This window comes from Pagrus major, chromosome 8, assembly GCF_040436345.1.
Source record: "Pagrus major chromosome 8, Pma_NU_1.0".
NCBI classification, from domain to species: Eukaryota; Metazoa; Chordata; class Actinopteri; order Spariformes; family Sparidae; genus Pagrus; species Pagrus major.
In genome coordinates this window covers 32,544,763-32,558,554 of record NC_133222.1, presented here as the reverse complement: position 1 = coordinate 32,558,554, position 13,792 = coordinate 32,544,763, and positions in this window count along the sequence as shown.

Below are 13,792 nucleotides of genomic sequence, written 5' to 3'. Positions count from 1 at the left end.
CGGACACAGTTTGAAAACATCTGACCAGTTTCGATCATATTCCTTCAGTGATTAGATCAGGGGACTTAAAATGGAGATTGTGATGTCCTGTTAGAGTCTAAGATCACATCAATAAAAGAAACGTCACAAGAAGTCTTTACAGGATGCTGAATAATCCTGGGGCAAACCGCTGTAGGAGTCCCCAATCAGTGCCTGACTCAAACTGTGTTTGTGAGGAAGCATTAAGTGTAATCTAGTAAAATAGATACTTCCTGTGGAAGGTCAATGCTCCACAGCTCTTCAACAGCTGGGGGAAATCAGACATCCTCAGTGTTGTGATGTTGATTGAAAGAAAGCAAGAAGAATGTCAACCACATAAAAGCAGGGCCTGGACCCTCGCTGAGTCAAGCGGTGCTGACGGAGAAGCTCGACTCCCAGGCTTTATTGTCACCATATTTTGTGGTTGGATACATGACAGATGGCATTCTCTCCTAATTTTCTCCATCCCCTTCCTTTAAAAACACCATTTTGTGTATATTTTTCTTGTATTTCAGCTTTTCACAACAGTTGATCTTGCTTGTTGTTGCTCAGCTTGAAATTTTAAATAACACGTGTCTACTCAAAGCAACACACACATACTCACGACTGCAGGGCCCGCTGTCTTCACTTGCATTATTCAGGGACAAACTAATTTATTCCTGGAAAAAATACTGTCTTCAGAAAAACATCACATGTATCAACAAGTTTGATTTTTAGACTGTGGTTTTGAAAAAGTTGTGACCACAAGTCGCTGCAGATCAGCAAATACTGGTGGTCAACCTTTCATTCCTTCAGCCAAGTGAACAAAGTGCTGCGGCATCCTGCCCTCAAAGGGTGATCTGTCTCAGACCACTAATTGCCTGCTAAGTGGTTACTGCTGAAGTGCATCGGATGATTTAAAGAGAAAAAATTGGATTCTTTTGCAGCCATTTTGGGTAACTGGCTCCCTCCAGAATGAAGTTAAAAATAAATTTTATTAGCCGATCTTCATGCAGAGTATATTTCGAGGCATTCGAGCACCCACACAAACTGTGTATCAACTAATTTGTTTGCCGCCAGTAGATGTGCTCGTGACCATGAGCACTGAGATTCATGCGCAAAACATTAGGCAGGTCCAAAACACAGGGATGATTGAGTTCTGTAGTGTGCAGCTATCTGCGAAATGATTTGTCAAACAGTGATAGCACTGTCTGCTTCTGATCCCTCCAGCAGCTTTTGATCTCAGCGATCCACGGCAGATTTTTTTGTGACAGAATGAAAATTTTGTGTGGGAAGAGCTGCACGAATTAAAGGGGATATAACTTTGACAGCTCTTGTTTTTCACTTCAGCAGTTTTGCATTTCCCAGTGAGAAAACACTGGTGAAAAACTATGCGTTTTTTGAAAGTTACTCAATGTTTGCAACCTCAGTCATCATCAGGAGACTGAATTATCTCCAGATTGTTTTTTAAGTACTGACATATTAACCAGCTGTGACAGCGTCGGCTGGATATGTATTCACTTTGTCACCTCTTGTGACGGAACTGCAACAGAAATGCTTTTGACTCCTTTCCCAGGTGTTTACACATCCGTCTGTCTGTCTGTGGACAGATTTTGTCAGCATGATAGTGTCACAACCGTGTAAGAAACAGTCACAAAACTTCAAAGGTGTGTAGTTGAGATTAAAATGTAAGATGAGTTTGAAAGACGTAACAAGACAGAGAGAGACAGAGAGGGAGATTGGAATGGGGAGAAAAGGCGCGTTAGTGTCTCGTATCTGCAGAGACCCTGCAGCCCTCTGCCAGGATTTTCTTATTTTCTCAGAGTGTTGCTGCTCGGGATGCTTTGCCAGCCCAAAATGTCGGTATTTGACGTCCTGGGAATGAGACTCAGCAATCAACTTATCTTTGAGGTAAGTTTACGAACAGCTGAGACAATTAATATTTATTCTACTTTTAAGTTTAATTGTCTTTGAATTATATTAATATGACATGAGGTTCAGTTAGCTTTGACCAGAGGAATACTTTTTACTTTTAAACTTTAAGTGCTTTTCAGAGCCTGTACTTTATTACTTTTACCAGAGTCTTTTTTTCGCATCTGTATTTCTACTTGAGAAAAGAATGTGTGTACTTTTGCCTCCTCTGCTCATTGGTCAGAGCGAGAACATGGCCATTGTGGCCAGTGTGATACCATCGCGAGGTGGTCTCTAGCTCATCTGGGTTTCGGTTCTTCAGATTTTTCCCTTCCCTGTACAACATCAGAGCTCTCCCTGCTCCAAACCAAAAAGCTTAATATCAACCATCTTTCTCATTCTTAATTCTGATTGGCTATTGATTACTTCATTCACAAAGAAAGAAAAGGAAAGGAAAGGTTATGCTTGTTTTGTGGTCATGGGTCTCTGGCAGCTGTTTGTCACTGATGTTGTTGTTGTTGTTGTTGCTACGGGGGTTGGGGGGGGGGACATCAGCATCAATCCTGACCTTAGTTCCACAAAACAAAGTTCATGTGTCACCGTGAAATAGGTGTCAACTTTGTTACTCGGGTATATAAAAAAGGAAAGCTGGATTTAATTACCACAAAGTTGTCAGGATGATTATCCAGCAGTCGGCTGTAAATTCATGTGTCAGAAATTGTACAAAGTATACTTTGCGGTAGGCTCTGCTTATGATTTATCCACTTAAAATGGCTCTCACCACTTCCAAAACTAGTTCACACTTTGAGGTGGTGTGGCCATTCATTCTTGTCGTACCCGACTAACATGTCTGACAACCCATTTCTAGAATGTGGAGCATTTATTACTCTCCTGACATGATGTAATCCTTGCAACCTTGAATAAACCCAAAGACTCCATAACTTCTTCACAAGTGCTTTTCAAACTATCATATAGGTTAAAAATGAAATAGGAGAATAAGAATCACACTTTGTACACTGTGAAGTTATGTAATGTCACACCATAATCCAGGGCTATAAAACAGTGACTTTATGATTTAACACTTAATGAGACAATGTTTTTTGTGAGTGAAAAGTTCAGTAGTAAATAAGAGGTTTTGCTCCAGCCAGGGAACCACATCTGGTCACAGAGGCCCCAAAAAAACAAATTTAAAACTGAGGTTAGTCAGTCAACACCAGGATTTAATCAGAAAAACAAACAACCTCATGAAAACAAACACTCCAGGTCAACAGAAGACGTTTGAAAGTCAAGTGTAATCAAAATGAACACTGTGTGCGCTCCTTTCAGCTTCTCCTGTGAGGAAGCAAAGTCAGACAGGTCAGCTAAATGAATATGGCATAAAGAGGGACATTCAATCTCAATGGTGTCATGTTACATATTCTTCAGTATTATTACATGATGCTGGAACACAACAACAATCAATCATAGTGAACCACAGGATGACACGAAGACGGTTATATTCAGTTCATTTCTAAATTAAACAGACCACATGAGTTGGATACATGTTTGGCAGACAAAAGCATCCTTCATAGGCAATCTGGAATCCTTATTTAATTAAAAAAATTGTTGTATCTAAATGAGGCATCACAACAAGTATGAAATTATTCCTGGTGGCAGATCTTGTAGGGGCGCCCTGGTAGCTGCCTCGTCTCTGGGTGTCATCCAGTGCTTAATTTGTAAAACCAGGTCCCGCAGCACAGAGAGGTCACTGTGTCAGCGTATCAGAGAGAGAGTAAAAAAAAGTCATGGAACACATCAAAATCCACAGAGCTTGGAGCACATGGATAACCCCTGGGTGCCAGCTGTGAAAACTAAACTAAACTATAACTGTCATCGTCAGTTACATTTAGTCTTTTACATGTACAAGAGTGGCTTTTTTGGTCAATTGTCAATTATTTTTAATGCAGTGCCGTAATAAGTTACGTTATTAGTTCCACCTGTGTGATTCCTCTACATTGCTTCTATGAGAAATGGAGGGATGGAACAAAATACAATAATGTGAGAAAAATACACAGACTGTTGTGTGACAAAGGCCATTTCATCTATGCATTGAAATGACACAGGCCCAGCACGCAAAAGGGTAAACACACACAACTGTTACTCTGTGACACACAGTACTAAAGACAAAATAGAGCGAACTGAAGCAATCCACAGTTGATCTTTCTGATCGGCACTGTAAGTTTAAATAACAGTAAACTCTTTATTACGTACTCACAGACGCAGGTGCAGTTGTCTTGGTAGCTTCATCAGATAGATAATAAACAATACAAATACTCTAATACTCATCACAAGCACACAAGATTAACATCAATAAGCCAATGACCTGAAGCATAGCGTCTCAGCTCATTCGTTGGTTTCTTAAATGTTGTGTTTGAGGGCGTCCATATTTAGCATGATTTAGCACATTTACACCAGATCACATATATGTTTTTTTACCTTTATCCAGCTGTTTGTTCCCACTGATTACAGTCCAGTATGAAAACAAACTTGAGACTTGAGACTTGCCTTGTTTCGCATCACAGCAACGGCAGTGCATGCAGATGCAGTGACAGTAGCTCCTTCCAATATGCTACATTCTGTTGATTTTCCTCTGAAACACGTATAAACTAGGACAGAAATACATTCATCAGCATTGGAGAAGAAAGTGAGTGTTCTGGACTCGATCAGTGCCCACAACATCTTTCAACCATCCAACCTGACCAGCTGGAACGTGCCAGGGAGGAGAGGGGAGAGATCCGGCTCCATCCTGCTCTGAGCCGATAGAGCGCAGGACTACAGTGTGACGAGGAGAGCTGGACTCTGTGTTCACATCGCTGATGCTTGGTGCGCACACACAGTCAAGGTTAATGGACAGTGTTTCCCAGATGTCAAACTTTTAATGTGAGGATAGCAACCATATTATCACCACAAGCACTCGCAAATTCAAAAAAAGCACTAAGTGTTTATGTATATACTGTATATGAATAACTCTACTGTATGTTCTGTTTGTATAGCCTGGAGGGGTTTACTAACTTTGTTTTGCAACCCTACTGTTGTAGGTTCAAATAAATCACCTTGAACTTTGAGCCTTAAAGCATGTAATCCATTTACACATCTGATCTTGTTTTGTGCCTTTGAAACACTTTGGTTTGGAAAGATAATTGGCAGCACTTACAGTTGACTGGGCTAACCCTGGGCTCTTTCCTTCATGGTTAGTCAATCCTACGCGTCATCTGCTAATGTCTTGCCAAGGCCGACAAAATGTATAGAGGTGCCTATAGAACACTGCATTTCTAAAATGTCTGTACAAGAAAACTGTTTCTTTGGTGTGAAAAATCAAAACAAGCAGGCAAGAAATAAAACAGACCACCTCCGAAGTGTATGGGGTGTTTTTACAGTGCAGTCCTTTAGTATGTTGACACATTTGCTGTGGCCCTGTACCCAAGCACATTCAATTTGAAACAAAATACAGACTATGAAGTAAAAGTGCTGACTTTCAGCTTTAATGTGATGGTGTTTACATCCTAATCCCATTAATTGTATTGACGTTATGGCCATTTACTGTTAATATAAAGGCGTCTCCAAAGAGACACAAAAGTTTTCACTGTTCAGCTCTGTACGAGAGTAGAGCCAAAACAATGAAGAACATGTTTGTTCAGTTTTGCTTCATGTTATTTGGATATTAACCAAGAATGAATCATTACAATGGAGCCAAACAGGCTGCAACAAAAACTTGGAAGCTTTATTCCTATCATTTGATCATCATTTGAATTCTACACCAACAGTCAAGTGCAACATTTTGCTCGATAGTTTATTGTTATTTTTTTATTTCCAGGTTGTCATATGCTGGCTGGGAACGAGCTACCATCCCAAACCCGACCTGGGAATAAGATTCAACAAGAAACTGTATCCAGAATCGCCTACCTTCAATCCACCTTCAGTTTTTGACTGTAACCTTTCTGCACAAGCGTGGCATTAAGGTGTGGTTGCTGAAGGTCTCAACCTGCAGCCAGGTGTGAAATCTCTCTTGAGTGCAGGAACATGAGCTGAGGCACACTTTGCGTCAGACAGACGGACAGGTAAGACACAGAGGCACAGACTGAGCCTGAGAAACTTCAGGCCACAGCAACATTCACTGTCATATTGAGAAAGGTCCGTTTTTGTAGAAAACTTGGTCTAGCTTTAAACCCTGAGCTTAAATTCAATTTCACCACCTGCATGACACAAAATCTAATAACTTCACTGCCATTTAAACAGGGGGAAATGTCTCACACTGAGCTGCTTTCAGTGTCTTTCCAACAAGGTTATAGTTTGCTTATAGTTTAATCCAGGTTCTCTCTCCCCTCTTCCACATGCTGAATGGACGCTCATGTACTGAACAAAGGTCAGTCATCAGAATGATCAATGACACGGTGGGCAACCAGAAAGAGTCAAGAATTTTAAAAAGATTCAATAAACTTTGGAATGTTGATTTAGACGTGCTGTTAGCTATTTAAAATATAGAGTTGACCGTGTATATGATTGCCTCCCTATGGAAGTAAAACAGCTCCAGTGTAAACAATGGATCCCTACAATTAAAATCGGGACAAAACAGGACCGTTGAGTTGTCAATGAGCTGTAGCACTCTTGGTTTTCACAATTTACTGTTTATGACTTCATATTCAATGGATGTTTAGTTTAGCGAGGAGAAACTCTGTCCAACTATCCAGCGCTCATTACAAATATACAAGGTGGGCGCCCCGGTGGCTCAGTTGATGCATGGTATGTATCTTTGATGTCCTAAGTTTTGAGGCATTCTTGGTTCTTTTGTTACACACTGACTGTCTCATTTCTTGATCCTTCTACAGTAAAAAGCTGTCCAAAAAGAACAATGATAAGACACATCGCCAAGAGGTTGAATCAGGACATGGTTTAATTTATTGGAGAGAAATCCACTTTGAAGCACTTACTGTATTCACATTCACATTGAGGCCGGGGCCATTCCCAGCACGCACAGGGCAAAGGGTGAGGGAACATATTGGACAGTTTACCAGTCAGTCAGTCAGTACATTCCCAAATAACTGCTCACACATGAGCTGTTGAAAGTCTCCTGTTCCCCTGACTTGATAGTACATTGTTATGATGTAAGAGGTTTGTTTGTAGTTGGCACCTACATTACGTCTGACATATTGTTACAGACCTGGGATTTGTATTTACGATAGTGGTGTTGCACTCAGAAACTGTGGGGTGCCAAAAAAATGTCAATTTCTACATAATGTTGCTTTAACCTAAAAAGGGCAGCACTACTTTCCGAGCCAGCGACTGCTGAGGTGGAATTGTAATTTTCAGATTGAAGAGCCAGTGTTAGCAGCAGGCTAATTAAACTGACCTAAAACACAACTCTTTCTCTGTTTCTAGCCAAACAGAGTTTGCTAACACTGGTAACACTTGTTCTAGTAATAATAGTCGTAGCTCTAGTAATAATCTAAGATCATTGGAAAAAACATTATGTAACATTATGTGCCGACTGTTGTTTCTATAATGACATTTTAAAAAAACAAATTGAATGAATAACATTTCAAAATAATGTGCTTAGTTTTAATGATCTCTTAAATTAATTCTCAAATGACTGATTCATTCATGGATTCATAAGTACTTGTTTATTTAACATTAAACACCTTTGGGCCCCATATATTAGTATCTGTCTTTTGTTCATGTTGATAAGTCATAATGGACTGCCTTACTAATACTGTCTCTAGCCAGCAGGGTATGAAGGCACCGATGGTTAGATCATCCTTCGCTTAATAGTTTTATTGTCATTTTTTTAAACAAGGGTTTGACAACAATCTATTTCAGATAATTGTAGTATTGAGGATGAGTTCAGGAGTCTCACAGCCTGAGGAAAGAAGCTGCTGTGTAGTCTGGTGGTACAGCAGAGGACACTTCTGTATCTTTTGTCAGATGGCAGCAGGCTGAACAGACTGTGGCTGGGCTGGGTGTCGTCTTTTAGTATCCTTTGGGCTCTTAAATTCACTTGAGGCCCTGTGAGGCTTTTATAACGCTGTAGAACGTCCTTAAGAGATAACTTTTACCTCAGATGCCTTGAGTCTGTGACCCTTCTGTCAGAAGACCACAGAAATATGAACACCCTTTACACATGCTACAGCAGGCACATTTCTCTGCACAGGCAGATTTCTCAGACAGGTGTAGTGGGGCATGATTTCATGAGGAGACCATCTGTAAAAGTTCATGATGGAACTTCAACAAGCTCCACTAAACATGTAATGACGGACTGTGAACGTTTTTCAAAAAATGCTATAAACGCCCACAGGCAGATGTAAAGTATTCTCAACCCCTCAGATGTCCAACGCCACCAATTTAAACCACTGACTGCTCAAGTTCAATATTTTCAACTCACTCTGGCAGTGATGGTGTGAATGACACAAACACGTATTCGCATCATTCACACTATTCACGCCACCCGGAGCGAATAGACAAGAACTTTTTCATTGACTTTGTATGTAATCTAGACAGACAAATAATTTGCACCGTAACTAACATGAATTCAGCTTCAGCACAGAAAATGTTTCATGTGAAGGCACAAGCTGCCAACTTTAAACTGCCATCTGCCAAGGGGAGAGTTTCTGATAGTGAAGACAAGATAAAGATGCATTGTTTTCTATCATATCTCTACATGATGTGTAAGGAAACCACAGGTGGGCAAAACTTTGAAACTTTCAGTGTTGTCCTTTAATGCCAGAAAGAGTCAACATGCTAAATACTTTACCATACTCCTGGCAACTCAGGGATCCAGTCATTTAAAACTGTCTTCAGGAGACGAGATGACAACATTGACCCAGAAAATTAAGAGGCCTCTAACTAAGTTTTCAAATTTCCATTGGCAGAGATGTGGCCTAAATAAACAACAACAGTAAGCATTAAGTGAGTAACTGACAGCAGTCATGTCTCATGATTGCAGCTTTGATATCGCCATATTTACCTCTGCTGAAGAGGCTGTGATTTCACCCGTGTCCATTTGTTGGTTAGATGGTTTGTCAGCAGGATTACACAAAAACTACCAAACCGAATTTCATGATACTGAGTGCCATTCTACTGTAGTTAACATCATATTGCTGTGAAGACAGATTCAACTGGATGTCTTAAAAGTATTATTCATAAAATTCAGCCACTATATGTGGAATTCCATCTCCACCTTAACATTGAATTCAGGTCAAAGCACTGCTGTTGTTCGAATCATCTGCAGCCTCAAGTGGTTGCCAGTTTTTGTAATACCTTACGTTCCTAATGCTACCTAACGTTAATGGCGCTAACGCTAGCTAATGTGAGACAGTACATGCTGGGAGCATACTGTAAATAAGTCAACCGGCAACAACCAGGACTGTTGATCACTGATGAACCACAGATACCACATGATACCAACGGTGTTATACTATTGGCTGACAAACGTTGTTAGAAGCTGGAACCAATGTCAGAATTCTTACACAGAGATAAACAAAACAAACCTTTTTCGACCCGACATAATAATAATAATAATAATTGTAAAATTATTGATTCACAATCATAATAATCCTGTTTTCAAGGTGAAGATCATTTTATTTATGCACATTTCTACAAGCTCTGTAGTTGTATAATCAAAAAAAAAAAAGATTTGTCTACATAAAAAGTTTATCAGTTTGACCTTTAAATGAATGGTAAGAGTTTGTGTGGTTTTACAACATGTGTGGATCAAATGCCAAAACACCGCTGTGCAGAGCTGATGAGGAAATGCTGTTCCCTGCTTCAAATGACGAATGATCCATTTTTTCAAATTGAGAATGTCGTTAAAATGTCAGACTTTAATCACCAGCTAAAATGTTGATGCAGAGCAGGACAACCATCACCATTTTTCACATTGCGCCATACTCAAGCTACACCACACACAACTTTCAGCTGTGTATTTTAGGGGTCAAAACTCCAGCCTTTATCACAGTTATCCACAGGATGTTGATGGAGTCTTGACATATTTTCCCCACAGAATTGTGCCAGAAATTCTCCCTCTGCCCATTTAGCTCCATATCAGTGGTGATCAGTGACATAAGTTAGCTCCACATGTTCTCCCAGTTGGCAGCCACATGTGGCGTTAATATGGTTAGGGCTGCTTCGGGTGTTGATGAAGATAAATTATCAGGTTATCAGATGAATGATAATTGGTACTTTTCATTCTACAAGTTTTTAAGTGCATTTTCACACAAAAAAATTGTTTAAAAAAACGGGAGAAAAATGAAGTAATCGCTTAAAAAGTACATTTTCTGTCAAATACATCCTTCATTGCATGCTGCCACTCACTGTGACATGACTCCAGTTCACCAGAAAGTCTCAAAATATAGAACAAAAATGAGTGCATTACAGAGGGGGTCACCTTCCTGCCTGATAAACAAATGTCCCTTGAAAGCAAGAGATGCAAAGAGACAGCATGCGATGAATTCAGGTCAGTTGGGGTCGGGAAGAATGTGTGAAGGCAACGTACACTTCAGTCATCAGTCCCTCCTTCATTGTTTACATGTCTAACTACCTCAAGCCGTTTTTATACTGGACAGCAACCCCCCAATTTGGCTGTCCTTTTTGCGGCTAGGTCTGCGAATTTAGACAGAGCGCAGTATATTGGAGGTCTGTTTTGGTCTGCCAATATGAAGCCTCAGAGGGTACACTTTTAGCCGCCTCCATTGCTATGTAAATCCAAGGCGTCGATGTGCCGGCAATTGCGTGACGATTACGTGCACTGTTGTGCGACCCACAGCCGGGAGTTTTAAAAGCAGGAAACAGCTGATCACAGCAGTCAGTTCATCACTTCATCCACGGACGTCAAGATGAGCAACTGGAAAGCCGCTGAGATCCGGGAGATGCTAACCATCACAGCCGAGAGAATCGTCAATAACCAGATCACGCCCAACTTCATGCTTCACGTCACGTCATGTTTACGCCTACCCCAGTGGCGGCTTTTTTGAAAAGGAGTAATATTACACCTCCATTTCACATAGACAAGACAGCAGATTGCAGCCTTTACCTGGCTGCAAATGTGGTGCATTTTCTAACTAAAAGGGCTTCAGTCTGCCCATGGGGAAGCACAAAAGGGCTTAGGGATTAGGGTGAGAGTTTTCTGGTCAAGGGTCATGTCCTCAAACCATGACTTAAGCAAGAGGGGGTCTGGGGTCATCAGGGAGTCTCTGTGGGATATCTCACATGCAAAACTCTTTGTAACAAACACAAATGCTCCTTCAGAACAGAGTGAATAATGATTTGATGATTGGATTGCAGTCATTCTTAGGTGATGTTTTTTTAAACACAGGTCAACCAGCTAAAAATCGCCTACTGACCCCATTCCCACTTCCAACAGGCAAGGCTGGTCTGTGATTTTGTCTGATGTATTACGTTTAGAAAAAACAACAATAGACCCATAGTGAAAGAAGCGTCTGTAAAACAGTGGATAAATTCTTTTAAGTGCCACAACCCCCACAAAATGACATGTTTCAGAGCCATGTGATTAAATAATTTTATCCTCATTCAAGTTAGCTGGGCACTAAATCGGTCAGCGGAACAGGTATTTTAACTGGGAAGTCAAGTTTTTTGGCTTCAAAACACCACTGAGCAGCTTTCATAGGAATGAATGGGCACCACCTCCAACACTGTTCCCTGTAATAAAACGTCCTTAATAGATTGCATCCGAAATTCCTTCCTTATTTATGCACCACCACTGGATGTTGATATTGGTCATCACTTGGCACGGCAGAACTTAGCGTGTTCACCCGGGTCTTACGTTTAGATCAAAGCCGAGCCGAGGTGATAAAAACCCGGGTCTACTGCAGAGTCAATTGACCCGTGTGAAAATGCTAAGTTTACACATTCCCATTGTACACAAAAGCCTGATCTTAGCGGGTTTAAGTGAGATCTTTGACTAGTGGAAAAGGTGTATTATTAATTTTTTTTCGTGATTTACACGTATTAACTGTTTTTTTGGCCTGTGTGAGCGGATTGTAACATGACGTGAAAGATAAGACCTTCACCTTCTCTCTCGGTTGCCTACAAAAGCCAATTTGTTTAAGTTGTTCAATGCTGTTGAACTGTGGATTTGTTTTTAAAGGACTCCGGTTGGACTTTCCATGACAGTCCAAGTTTAGAAATGGAGTCCGCTAACATAACCTAACAACTGGCTTCCTGCACAACACAGAAGTTCCACAGAGCCCCTTGATGAAGAACTGGAACACCAACATCACTTCATCATGTTGAAACCTCACAGCTTCTTCCCCTTGACCTAAGGTGTGGGGGTTTGTCAGTATTAGAACAGGCCAGGAAGTCATATGTGGGGCAATTCTCCTAAGGTATTAACAGGATGATAGATAGGATGACATTTACCATCCAATATCAAAGGGTCACTGTCCCTTGGAAAGGCATGATCAACACAAACATCAGGGGGTCAGTGTTTGGGGAGGGAGTGATTAACAACTGTCGTAAAGTATGTAACCACTGTTCTGTTGTATTTAAGTCGGAAACATTTGGAGGTCTAGAAAGAACACTGTGGGTCTTCTCTCCATGCTGCATGTATTAAGGAGATCTGAATGCAATGAAAATCAAGCATTTTTACAGACACAGGGTTGTGTTAGGCTTCGATTTGACTATGAATTTTTAAGATAATTCAATTGGTTTTAGAGGATTTTTTAGCCTCAGATGTAGGAACATTTTGACAAGTCGTTTAGTTAGATTAAAAATCATCAAATATTCTAATATGTCATTTTAAATGGCATCGCTATGAAAACTTGAAATAAGCGGACATGCAGCACCACTTCTCTCTGACAGCATTCACAAACCACAACTGCAAGAGCACTCTAAATTTACAAAACCAATCGTCCTTAAGCAACAGTTCCTCACAAAGCAAAAACAAGCTGAGGGCCAGGATAATGAATGTTTTCATCATAATGACATTATGCAATTTCAGCACTGCGACATGCATTGCAGCTTGAACAAAGACCAAGAAAAGAACCAAGATTTCACAAACCACGACAGCAGCGATAAGTGCACAGGAAGCGTTGACGCACAGATGCTTTCTCAACTTTAAAGCCACAGTGAAGCATGGACGCTCTGACTGTAAAAAGCAACGTTAAAAAGCTGGATGTGGCAGAGGAATGCAATGTGATTAATGAGCAACTAATCATGACTCCGAAACGCCGTCCAGACGCAGTCTAAACATGTGTGCTCGAGTGGTTTAACCCACATCGTTCATCATTGATTTGACAGTATTTTGCTGTTAAAGGGTCACATATGAAAATGACAACAGTGATGTCTAATTTCGGCATGTTGTTAATCAAAAGCACTGTATAAGTCTATTACACTATTGTCTAGCACATTGTGTGAATTACACCTTACACACTTCAGTCAGTCCAGCACCCTTCACATCAGGATATACTGTACAAACACCTGACAGATCATGTCTTTGTGAAGGCAGCAGCTGCATTTATAGGCTTACGCTGAAATCCTCCTACTCTAAAGTCAAACAAGTTTTCTTTAGCACAGAAATTAGATTGTCCCCTTTAATTTAATCAAGCCATATCCAATATCAAATAACACAGATTTAATTCGCTAGATCTAGTTTTTTATTTGAATCAGCATCAAATTGTACTCGCTAATAGATACCAGCCACCTATATACACCTGATTTTTTCCATCAAGATCCATGAATTATTCACTGAGAAATCCAAGAAACCAACCAACCAACCAACCAAGAAATGGACACGTTGTGAAAACATAATTAAAGTTAACATTGACCACCATGAGCTAATGCTTATCCAGACCGAGGAAGGCTGTAGCTGTAACAACCCTGAGTGTATTTAATCAGC